The sequence below is a fragment of the Heteronotia binoei genome, chromosome 10, assembly GCF_032191835.1.
Source record: "Heteronotia binoei isolate CCM8104 ecotype False Entrance Well chromosome 10, APGP_CSIRO_Hbin_v1, whole genome shotgun sequence".
Lineage (NCBI taxonomy): Eukaryota > Metazoa > Chordata > Lepidosauria > Squamata > Gekkonidae > Heteronotia > Heteronotia binoei.
The window spans coordinates 31,665,139-31,677,637 of record NC_083232.1 but is presented as its reverse complement, the minus strand read 5'-3'; the positions used below and the strand labels follow the sequence as shown (position 1 = coordinate 31,677,637).

Here is a 12,499-nt window from a genome sequence, read left to right as displayed (position 1 = left end):
TGCTTTCAGCAGTGTCCTGTGACTTTAACTGGGACTTATGAGGTGATGTGTATATAGCAGAGGTTGCCCTGTGGCACAGAATGGTAAAGCTGCAGTACTGCAGTCCAAGCTCTGCTCACAACCTGACTTCGATCCCAGTGGAAGCTGGGTTCAGGTAGCTGGCTCATGGCTGACTCAGGCTTCCATCCTTCGAAGGTTAGTAAAATGAGTACCCGGCTTGCTGGGGGTAAAGTGTAGACTGGGGAAGGCAATGGCAAACCACCCCATAAAAAGTCTGCCATGAAAACACTGTGAAAGCAACGTCACCCCAGAGCCAGAAACGACTAGTGCTTGCACAGGGATTACCTTTACCTTTATACATAGCAGAGGCAGATCTGCCTCTTTTGAGTAGTCACCAAACAGCAATAAAATAATGTAGTGAGAAGGCTATTTCCTACAGAGAAACCACTCAATATAGGGAAGTGCTGACATTCATGATTCAGAACTGTCCAGCTTCTGATTCGGGGGTGGCAGGGGTGAGCAGGAAAAGGGTTCAGCACTTTTCCTCCTTGTGCTACGTGGGAGGGTGAGATTCCCTATTTTACTCTCATTGCCATTGCAAATGCCTCTGCATTCACAGCAGCAGCAGAGCTTCCTCACAGGGTTTTGCCATCATTTCCTGGAAGCCTTCACTTCCGCCTGATTTTTGGTTTTTTAAAAAAATCAGAAGTAGGAATATTGTTATAGTATTAAGACACCATAGCAATATATCCATAACATTTTTTAAAATACTGCAGACGTACCAGAGAAGAGAAACAGCCATGAATGGCCTAGGAAGGTAGTTAGTTCCCTTTCATTGGCAGTCTTCAGAACGCGGATGGATGATTATTTGTCGGAGATGCTTTAGGCTGATCCTGCATGGAACAGGGGGTTGGACTAGACAGTCTGTATGGCCCCTTCCAACTCTATGATTCTATGAATAGGGTGGCAGATGTGATTGAGGAAGCGCAGATATCCTCACATATACGCCCCAGAGGTCACTTCGTTCATCCTCCCAAGATCTTCTGAGAGTCCCTGGCCCAAGAGATGCCCATCTTGCCTCTACCAGGGCCAGGACTTTCTCGGTCCTGGCCCTGACCTGGTGGAATCAGCTCCCTATGGAGATCTGGGCCCTACCTGGCTTGCTGGCCTTTCGTAGGGCCTGCAAAATGGAGCTGTTCCACCAGGTCTTTGGATGAGGCAGCGGGCATCTATTTATCAATCGGTTGGCCTCCCCCCCTACTGGGACAGTTTCAGGTATTCATATCACTTTCTTATTTTGCTGCTATATACACAACCAAGCAATAGTTCACATTTTAAATTGAAAGGTGTTAATTCTGCTGTTTTAATAATATGCAACATTTGGTTCAGCTGAGGTATTTGATTATGCCATTTGTCTGAGAGCAATAATTAACTTCTCATAAACTGCCACCTATCAAGAGACTTTAAGATTTTATAGCCTAGCATGACAGCTATTTGTCAGTTTTCATTACCACCCTTTTATTTAAAAAGGAACACTTAAAATATCTTTTAATCAGCTGACATTGCAATCTTTTTAATGTGTCCTAAAAATACCAGGGACACACACTTGTATGCCTTGTTTTGCATTCCAATTCCCATTTTCATCTAGTAGAAATTTGGCATTGCACTTTAAAGTAGCAGTGGCAGAAATATGCCTTCATTACCCACCTACTTTACAACAATCTGCAACACATCTTGCATGCATTCACATGCACACGCTTACACACAGATTGCAATTCAAATGTTGCTGAAAGGTTTTACAAAAGATTTTTGAATGGTTTCAGAAGACAAATACATTTTAAAGTGGAGCTTAACACTACATGTTACATTTTGTTTTTAAAGTTAACTGGGAAAAGGTTAGCAAGACCAGATCACACACCTATATCTGGCTTCCATCAAAATAGAATTCAGAAGCGTGGAGCATCCTCTGGTTAGAAGCAGATTTCTCCAGCCTTTACCCACGACCACAGGGAATTGTGGTGCTTATAATGTCAGTACTGAAAATATCCAAGGTCAGACCCCATAAATTTAGAAGCATCCCAAGACCACAGGGGAGGAAAAATGAGTGTAAAGAAGTAAGTGAGAACGATACCAGAAGCCACAAGGCTCTTTAGAGTTATAAGCAACTAAAATAAATCAAATATCTTCAAGGTATGCTTAGAAGTCTTTTTGAGAACTAGGGTTTTAAGCGTCAGAGAAGCCAGGCTCAAGTCAACTAGAGCCAGGGCCTTTTCCGTCGCTGCACGTAGCTGGTGGAATGAGTTGCCAGAGGAGGTTAGGGACCTGCGAGAGCTCCTACAGGGCCTGTAAAACAGAACTCTTCCACCATACTTTCCCATAATGGTAACATCTATAGCAACGGATTAGGCCCATAAACCTAAATATCACTCTAAATTTATCTTACCACGCTGTGGCGACCCTGGGTCCTCTCTGGAACATCTATTACCGACCAACTAGTTATCTGCCATTATTGAAATTGAAATTTGTTGTATGAATTATTGCATTAGCACCTACTGATACTGATGTTTTAATAATTGTTTTTATGCCTTATGTTTTATTGCTGTTTTTTTTTGTTTGGTCATTGTTTGACCCTAACCTGTGAGCTGCCCTGAGCCTGCCTTCAGCAGGGAGGGCGGGATATAAAATAAATAAATCTCTAGGTGGGGCCTGGAGATCTCCCAGTTTTACAACTGATCTCCAGCTGGCAGAGATCAGCTACCCTGGAGAAAATGGCTGCTTTGAAGGGTGGACTCTATGGCATTGTGCCATGCTGAGGCCCCTCCCCTCCCCAAACCCCACCCTCTCCTGGTTCCACCCGCAAAGTCTCCAGGTATTTTCCAACACAGACCTGGCTGGCAAACCTGTGTGAGAGCTTCTCCTTCCAGGGCTTGCAATCAAAAGCTACAGTCTTCAAAAGCAAGTTCCACTAAATAAAACGGGACTAACTTCTAAATTACACAAACTAGGATGGACGGAAACCTCTCAGCACCACAGAGATTTTATGCCTTTCTGGCTCACCGTTGCGTCTCTAAATGTGAATCAAACCCTGGCTTTCACAAGTACCTTGAAAAGGAATAAATGTATTTCAGTGCTCCATTTCCAGTAAAAAAAAAAAAAGAAAGATGTTGGAGCTCAGTTGAATCAGGAACTAGCATCTTCTGGACAAGGAATGCTTCCCAGAGTCTCTGAAGAAAGAGAACCCTCTGCAGCAACTGAGAGAATGCACCTGCACAGGGGGTCGTATAGTTATTCTTCCATTATGCATTTCCTGGAACAAATCATATTTCAACTACATGGAAATAAATGTCATTGAAACTGATGGGACTTCCAGACAATGTGGGCATGGATGGTACCTATGAGGCAAGAGCCTGAAGGGAAAACCATCCACACTAAATATTTGAGAAGGCCAAATTCTCAGGGGAGTGTACTCTAACAGCTGCCCCTCCAAAAGTTTTATAGCATTTCAAGGATGCAAGCAAAATTCCCCATATTTCCAAGAGGCCACAAGATGAAACAAGTCCAAATGACAACCTAGGTCCCAATCCAGTAAACGACATTTGCACAGAAGTCTGCTTGCCTGCACAGATCTTCAAGGATGGATCAGGACACTAATAATTAAAGAACATAGTTTACAGGTTCTGTAATTAACCCAAGAATCACACACACACAAAAAACTCCAATCCATTCAGTTGTCCCGACAAAACTGAAGGGTGTTATTTTCATCACCAGAAATGTGTCCAAGCTGTCTAATCCAAACTCCAAGTAAAATGCTAGAAGAACAATCCATTTTATATTAATGCTGAACAGCACTGAGTGTCTTTTTGGAGAGCTACAGCCATTTGAGATCCAAATTACTTTCCACGCAAGTACAGTTTATAGCTAGAGTGAATCATTATTCTATCAATATAATACAATCGACACAATTCACTTATTCTTGGTTGAGATGCCATAGCCACTGTGATTCAAAATAGCTTGGAAATGCAACTTTTACCATTTATGTGCATTTGTTTTGTAACTTAAGCTATAAAGAAAAATTCAGGGAACAAATTAATAACCTCATTTTTGAAGTTACACTCCAGCTTTCTCATAGCCAAAAGTTCTGAAAAATTCTAACATGCCAAAAAATGTCTGCAGAGGATTTTAAGAAGACAAACATAGTTTTCATGATGCACTATGGAACAAAATAACCTAAATTGTCCAACAAATTTATGAAGCTAGTGGTAATAACACTTCTACAATCCAGTCTGCTTGGGGAAGGTTTTTAACTTAATAGATCATCAAATGTATATAAAATGGATTTTGCTCTTGCTATTTAAATTACACTTTAAATTCCTGGGTTATTTATAGCCACAAGCCCTTTCTCCCCCTCCTACCTGTGTGCTAGTCAAGTGCCCCTTTTCATTTGGCAAGAGCACATTGACTAAAAAAGTAGCTTCATTTGAAGAAATGAGCTTGTTATATCCAAAGATAAACTTCACCGCATGCTAAATAGGAGGCGTTCTCAGCACATAAAAACAGGGAGATTAGAACGATCATGTAACAATTTGCTGCTTGTTTTTCCAAAAGCTCAGCCCGTTAGTGCTACAGTGGTTATCGTTCAGCTTCCTTGGCCTAATAAAAATTCCCTTTCCCCCCACTTAGATTTAAAATGTTGGCAGGCAAGGGACAGAGTTCACTAACAATTGTATTACTCAAGATTATGCCCCATTTCTGAATTCCAATTGTATTAGTACAGAAAACCAGAAGTTTACATGTCTTCAGTTACTCACTTGAACAACGCTCATTTTAAAAACTAGAATTTGGCAGGCGATTATCACATAATGTAGACCAAATGCACTTGGAATGTTGAAAAATAGTATTCAAAAACCAAGAGATTTCACTTGAAAAAACATTAACTGTGCAACCACAGCTCCTACTCTACGCAATGCTTTAATTTTTTTTTTTTAAAAAAAACACACAATACCTAGAATCGGCTCAAGCCTCTTATGAAAGGTGCAGCAATTTTGTCTCCAAATGGAATACCCTCTCTAGGCCTGAATTTTTGGAGGTTAGATCAAACACAGCATTCCTTGTTCTTCCTTTAACCTATCAACCTGAAAACCTCCACAAAATCCTAGAGCTTCAACTCAGCACTTTGAAATCCCTTTTCATGACTTTAAAAACAAATGAGATTGAGCTCTACTTGGAGATAACGACTTTGAGAATATATACCTGAGGAGGATTTATAGCCAATGCAGATTTATGACATGGATATTTCCTTTGCATGAAAAATCTACAGAATTGAGGGAAAGTAGTAAGAAAGCTTCTGTTTCACAAGGGCAAAGAAAGGAGGATGATCTGCTCTCATTCTAGTCTGACAGATTCCTATAAGGCAACTCCAGAGTCATGCAGATGTCACAAAACCTTTGTGAAAGACTTGTGAAGTGAATGATGGACTGACATGGTAGCCAGAGCAATGGCTAGAATGACAGACTAGTATGGAGAGGCACAGGTTCAAATCCCTCCTCAGGCATGAAACACACTGGGTGACCTTGGCCCACATATATGCAAATTCTGTCTCTCTTTTTGAGCCTAATCCACCTCACAGAATTACTAAGATTAAAATGGAAGAAAGAACTAGCCCCCTTCATGGAAGAGCAGAACAACAGGTTACAACATGCTAAACTGGCAACTTAGAGTTAGCAACTAAACCAAAGCAAAATTCTTTAGAAAGTCTGAGAACCACTTGTCTAGGAATTCACTACTTCACACACTATTAAACATGTAATAAAGACTAGTCCTGTATGAGGCAGTCAGAAGTAGACAGGCAGGTATTACAAAACACAATAAAGTGAAATAGCCAATGGACTCTGAACAATATCTGGAATCTGGTTTCCTGACATGGCTCATTATATACACAAGGCAAGGCCAACAGCTGTACTTGGCCCACAAAGCATTTTTGTTTGTTTGTTTCCAATGCTTCCCTCGATGGCTAGTGTACCTGTGAAACATTATGAGAGTCTTTGTGGGCCTGTAGGAACTGGTAACCTTGTGCTGATAACCATCACTGAATGCTTGAATAATCGGCATGAAATCTGGAGTTGGAGTATGAGAGAAAAGTTTACCAAGGAAAACTACAGAGGAAAGAGGGTGAAAAAAAGACACCAAGGTTTAGAATATATACAGCACAAGGACTATGAAGAAACAGATCTTTCTTTGGTTAGTAATCCCAGCCCTGGCTCTAAACATATATGAATAATTACTATATGGATTGCCAGTTCTACTCTGAACTCACATTCCTGGAGGCTACTGGAACAGGTGAACATTCCACAATGTGATAGTGGCATTCCATGTGATAAGTACTTTCCCCCATTATGGCCAGGACAGAAAGTATCTGCTATGGATAATTTTTGATAGCCTCCTTGTTCCATATGGTAGTGGTTGACTGTGTGGTTAATGACCCAACAAGGCAGCCATAAAAGGCAGAAGCTGCCTTTAAAAAATGGAAGCTTTTCCCAAGTGAGGGGTGAACAGAATAGAGCACAGGTTTCGGCAAAACAACTGTAAGTTAACAATAAGGCAGGCAAAAGAGAATTTGAGGAGCAGATTGCTAAGAACATTTTTGAAGAAAAGTTTGTCAATAACAGCTAGCTGGATGACAAAATAATGAAAAGATTGCTTAAGGAAGATAAGAAAGATAGTGGAGAAATGACTTTGTGTCTGCTTTCAGAGTGGAAAATAGAGACCATGTACCATGTAGGAGCTGATGTGTTCTGGAAATGTGTCTGAAGAACCGAATCAAACTGAGATGAGAAGGATAGATCAGATGGGCAGCCATGTTGGTCTGAAGCAACAGAACAAAGTCCAGTGCACCTTTAAGAACAACAAAGTTTAATTCTGGGTATAAGCTTTTGTGTGTGTGCACATTTGAAGTGTGCATACATACAAAAGCTTATACCCAGAATAAAATTTGTTGGTCCTTAAAGGTACTACTGGATTCAAACTTTGAGGTGATGAGAGGTAAAGTACTAGGGCCACTAGGCAAACTGAAAACTAACAAGTCTCCAGGTACAGACAACATACATCCAAGGGTTCTTAAGGAAATCAAATGTGAAACTGTTTACCTACTAAATCAGTATATACAAGTTGTCCCTATGATCAGCCCTTTAGGTCTGATTACATCAACAGAAGTATAGTGTCCAGATCACGTGATGTGATAGTATCGCTTTATTCTGCTCTGGTAAGACCTAACCTGGAATATTGTTTTCAGTTTTGGGCACCACATTTTAAGAAGGATATAAATAAGCTGGAACGGGTCCAAAGGAGGGCGACGAAGATGGTGAGGGGTCTGGAGACCAAGTTCTATGAGGAAAGGTTGAAGGAACTGGGCATGTTTAGCCTGGAGAGGAGGCGGCTGAGAGGTGATGTGATCACCATCTTCAAGTACTTGAAGGGCTGTCATATGGAGGATGGTGTGGAATTGTTTTCTGTGGCCCCAGAAGGTAGGACCAGAACCAGTGGGTTGAAATTAAATCAAAAGAGTTTCCGGCTCAACATTAGGAAGAACTTCCTGACCATTAGAGCGATTCCTCAGTGGAACAGGCTTCCTCGGGAGATAATGGGCTCTCCTTCCTTGGAGGTTTTTACACAGAAGCTAGATGGCCATCTGAACGTAATGAAGATCCTGTGAATTTGGGGTAGGTATTTGTGGGTTTCCTGCATTGTGCAGGGGGTTGGACTAGATGACCCTGGAGGTCCCTTCCAACTCTTATGATTCTACTGGAAATGTCACATAGATTTTTTTTCAATAAGGATCCAGAGGGGATCCTGGATATTACCAGCCAGTTAGTCTACCATCTATTCTATGTTGATTAGTAGAAACTGTATTAAATAAAGAATTATTAGGGAACATTGAGAAACAAAGCCTTCTGAGAAATAATCAGCATGGCTCTTGAAAGGGGAAGATCTTTTTAGAGTTTTTTGAGCAGGTTAACAAACAAGTGGATAAGGGTGATCCATTGGACATTATATACTTCAAGCTTTCAAATAGTTTTTGACAAGGAACATTGTCAAAGACTCCTTAAAAAACTAGCAGGGATGGGCTAAAGAAGATAGGTCCTCGTATGCAGGGGTGGAATTCCAGCAGGAGCTCTTTTGCATATTAGGCCACACACCCCTGATGTAGCCAATTCTTCAAGAGCTTATAAGGCTCTTTTTTGTAAGCTCTTGGAGGATTGGCTACATCAGGGGTATGTGTCCTAATATGCAAAGGAGCTCCTGCTAGAATTTCACCCCTGTTCTTATGGATTAAAAGCTGGTTAACCCTTCTAAGCAATCATGTTTTTGTTTTTTTACCCAGGAAGTCATGGGAAAAAATTGGTTTACCCATTTAAGCGTTCTACAGGCACCAAACTCCTGTTGAGTCTTCTCCTCAATGAAATGCCCTGCCCTGAATCTCTTTCGCTTCCCCACTGCCTTTCTTTTGTTATTTTCAGTTTCATTAAAATTGGAATTGGGGTCCATCTGCCCCCAATAGACTTGGCTTGAAAATGAAAGTCACTATGCATAATCATTACTGGGATTTTTACAAATACTGCAAAAAATGTTCCCATGTTTAAATAGATGGACCCACAGCTGTTATCTCCATTTTATGGAAAGGTGGAATAAGCAAGGAAAACAAAACAAAAATTCTCATATAGACATTTTTTGGCCTTGAGGTTTTACATCACTTTTGGAATTTGGGGTTGCAGCCACCCCAAGGGAAACCAGTCTTTGCAACCTGAATTGTTGATTATATAGTAGGAGCAAGTAAAAGCCCTGTGTTTGTGCTCTGTCAAAGCTTCCCTCATGCCCATAGCCACATGGAAAAGCTCAAATTGAACTGTACTGCAGTTTTGGAAATGGGGTCATTCTATCATCCAGCATGATAAGCCTGGACATGTTTGGAAGCATTCTCTGAACCTCACATTTTCCAAACTTGAAGGAGCCATGAAGCCTGGAACTCTAGATGATCCCTGGCCACTTGTTTTCTGAGCTAACTGCTTCCCCTTGTCCTTCAAGTTTTGCAAGCTTCAGAGTGATCTTCTCAACTTTACATATTGCGGATGAGGGAAGTTCTTTAGATAACTCCAGCCACCTGTCCACTGAGCTGACCTTTGCACTGAACTGTTCACCTTCAAATTTTTCAGACCTCTGATTTGAACATCTCAACTTTGCGGGTGGAAGTTACTCTAGATGACTCAGTGACCCTGTGCACTGAACTATTCACCTGTGACCCCCCAGCCACGTTTTCTTAGCTAATTGCTTCCTTTTGTCATTTGTTGTTCCACTATTGTCACATTAAGTTTCAATGTTGTAACAGTTAAGAATAATAGTTTTCTTGAAAATAAATAGATACCCAACTGTGTCTTCTGCTTTAAAAATTGTAGGATCAATTTGACCCCATTTATGTTTTTCTGGAGTTTTAACATTTTCAATGAGGGGTACTTTTGACCCCAATTCCAAATTTTATTCTCCTTTGTCCTGCATTTCTGAAGGAAATTATTCTTGAATCCTGATTTATTTTTTCTTAGTAGCTAATGCTATGACTGAGAGAGTGATTATGTTTCCATTGCTTTTTGCTGTGATGTGGGGTAATTTTGACTCCTATGCCTAGGGCTTGTTTTGCAGAAAAAGCCCAGCAGGAACTCATTTGCATATTAGGTTACACCCCCTGACATCAAGCCAGCCAGAACTGCGTTCCTGTGTGTTCCTGCTCAAAAAAGCCCTGCCTATGCCAAAGTAGTATAGTTGGGTTTTTTCCTTGGGAGGGTTAAATGACAGAAAGCTGAGAATAAGAATAAATGGACAGTTCTCGTGATGGAGGGAAGTGAACATTCGTATTAAAGCTATTTACTTTGTCCATAAATTATTTGGAATTGGGAGTGAGCAGTGGTGCAGTTGATACTGAATTAGTCAGGATGGTTTTTTTTAAAAAAGCCAGAGTATGAAGAGTTACAGGAAGGTATCTCTAAACTGGGTGAGTGGCAAAAACATGGCAAATGAAGTTTTCATGTTGGTAACTGTGAAGTGATTCATACCGGAACAAACAATCCTAAATTCAAATATATAAAATGTGTTCTGAACTGGCTGAGACTGAGAAGGAAAAAGATCTTGGGGTTGTATTAGACAGCTCAATGAAAATGTCAACCCCATGTGCCGCAATAGTGAAAAAGGCAACTTCTATGTTAGGGATTATTAGGAAAGGAATGGAAAACAAAACAGCCAATATCATAATGCCCTTGTATAGATCTATGGTGTAGCCTCATTTGGAATACTGGGTGCAGTTCTGGTCACTTAACTCAAAAAAGGGGGCAACCAACATGCTTAGGGGGTAGGAACACCTTCCCTATGAGGAAAGGCTGAAGAGTCTGGAACCTTCCCATTTTGAAAAGAGACAACTAAGGAGGTGGGGACATGACAGAGGTGTATAAAATTATGCATGGGGTGGAGAGAGTTGAAAAAGAACTTTTTCTCCCTCTTCCAAAGTTCTAGAACTTCATGGTGTCCAATAAAGCTGATGGGCAGTAAATTAGATTGGCAAAAGAAAATACTTCTTTACACAGTGAGTGATTAAATGTGGAATTTGCTGCCAGAGGATATAGGGATGGTCATAGGCACGGGCAGCTTTAAAGGGGATTAAACAGATTCATGAAGGATAGGTATATTTGGGGCTACTAGTCATGGTGACTCAAGGGAACCTAACGTTCAGAGACAGTAAACCTCTGAATACAAGTGCCAGGAGGCAAAATCAGGGAAAGGCCTTGGCCTTTGTGCTTTGCTGATGGCCCTCTAGAGGAACTGGTAGGCTACTGTATGTGACAGGATTGTGGACTAGATGGACCACTGGTCTGATCCAGCAAGGCTCTTCTTATGTTCTTATAGATGGCTTTACGAGAGAATCAGACAGGTTCATGGAGGAGAAACCCATCAGTGGCTACTAGTGAGGCAGCAAACCTCAGAATAACAGTGTTAGGAAGGAGCAATGGGGAAAGCCTTGACCTCTATGACCTATTTTTGACCCTCCAGGCAACTGTCTTGGGTGTAATGTGAAGCAAGATGCTTGACTAGATGGACCTCTAGTCTGATCCAACAAGGCCCATCTTATGTTCATATGACTTTAATGTAAAAAGAGACAATGTAAAGTGTCCCAACTCAGTGTTGCTAAAAGAATGGGCTACATAAAGAGATGGAAACATTAAGCAATTTTGGAAATTATGCTTCCTATACCCTCAAAAGTTTTTCATTTTGGGATGGTTGATGCAGGAAGACTAAGAGTTATTCTGCTGTAACTCTTATCTCACAATATTTGGAATTACGGTTAGTGGCCTGTTCCAAGAGAGATGGGAGTGGTGGATCATACATGTAATTTTTTGCCTCTGTGGTTACAACTGGGGAGAACTGGTAATACCATTCAGGTGGTTGCATTTGGTCCAGGTCTACAACACCTAATTTCAAGCTTTCATCAACCTGGCTAAAACTACGCTAGATTAAATGTTGAATAAAACTGATATTGCTCCAGAAATTGGAGATCTTGTGGGCAAACCTCCAACCACCAGCATAGTGTACTAAGGCCATATTTAGTGCTGTATTTCATTAACTCATGTAAACTGTATATATCATAGGTTAAACAAAAACATGCCCTAAAACACAATATCCAGTGCAATTCTATGCAGAGTTATTCTAGTCTAAATGCACAGAAATCAACAGGCTTAGGCTCGAATGACTCTGTATGGGATTGCACTAATCATCTACTAACTTCACGTCTCCCACAAAGCCTGTAATTCTGTGTCCCACCGTCATCTTCCCTTCTATGGCTAAGATGCATGAATGCCATAGGATATTTTCTAGTCCAACACTGCCACCAACACCTACATGGTTCCACCTAAAAATAGATGTACTGACTCATTTCAGTATCTGCAGTGTCCGCTATAATCCCATATACAAACCTGTAGCACCTTAGAGACCAACAAGATTTTGGGGGTATGTGCTTTCGAGAGTCAAAGCTCCCTCTCTGGTCTCCCAAATTCTGCAGCATCTACCAGCTACAATGAATTTTGGTTATACATACACTTTTGTGCCTTCCTTGAAGGAAGAAACAGCTGTGAAAGATAGTTACTCTAGTCCTGATGAGAGACTTTCCTTCTCCATGTGTCAATCACAAAATCCGACAGTGATCTGCAGCATGCAAGAACAGCTTCTCCAAGCATGAGCCTTGGTCATCCACCAAATCATTATATTTCAACCACACTAGTGAAGTTCAGTAAATAACATTCTCCGTTTTAGAATCTAGGACAATAGTTTTCATACCTGTTTTATGACAGGAGATCTTTGGGGAAATCACTCATTCTCATTTCCAGTTTACAAATAGGTGTTTTGGGGTAATAATGAACTACCTCATTGGGTTGCTGATCTTGCGAATGCATTTTCAATCACTTGGCTT

General features: G+C 40.9%; 1 protein-coding gene across 2 annotated transcripts in view; it reads right to left on the bottom strand.

The window, feature by feature from the left end:
* Window positions 1-12,499, bottom strand: part of MKX (mohawk homeobox) — a 64,052-nt gene that overhangs the window by 33,581 nt on the left and 17,972 nt on the right. The window lies entirely within an intron of this gene.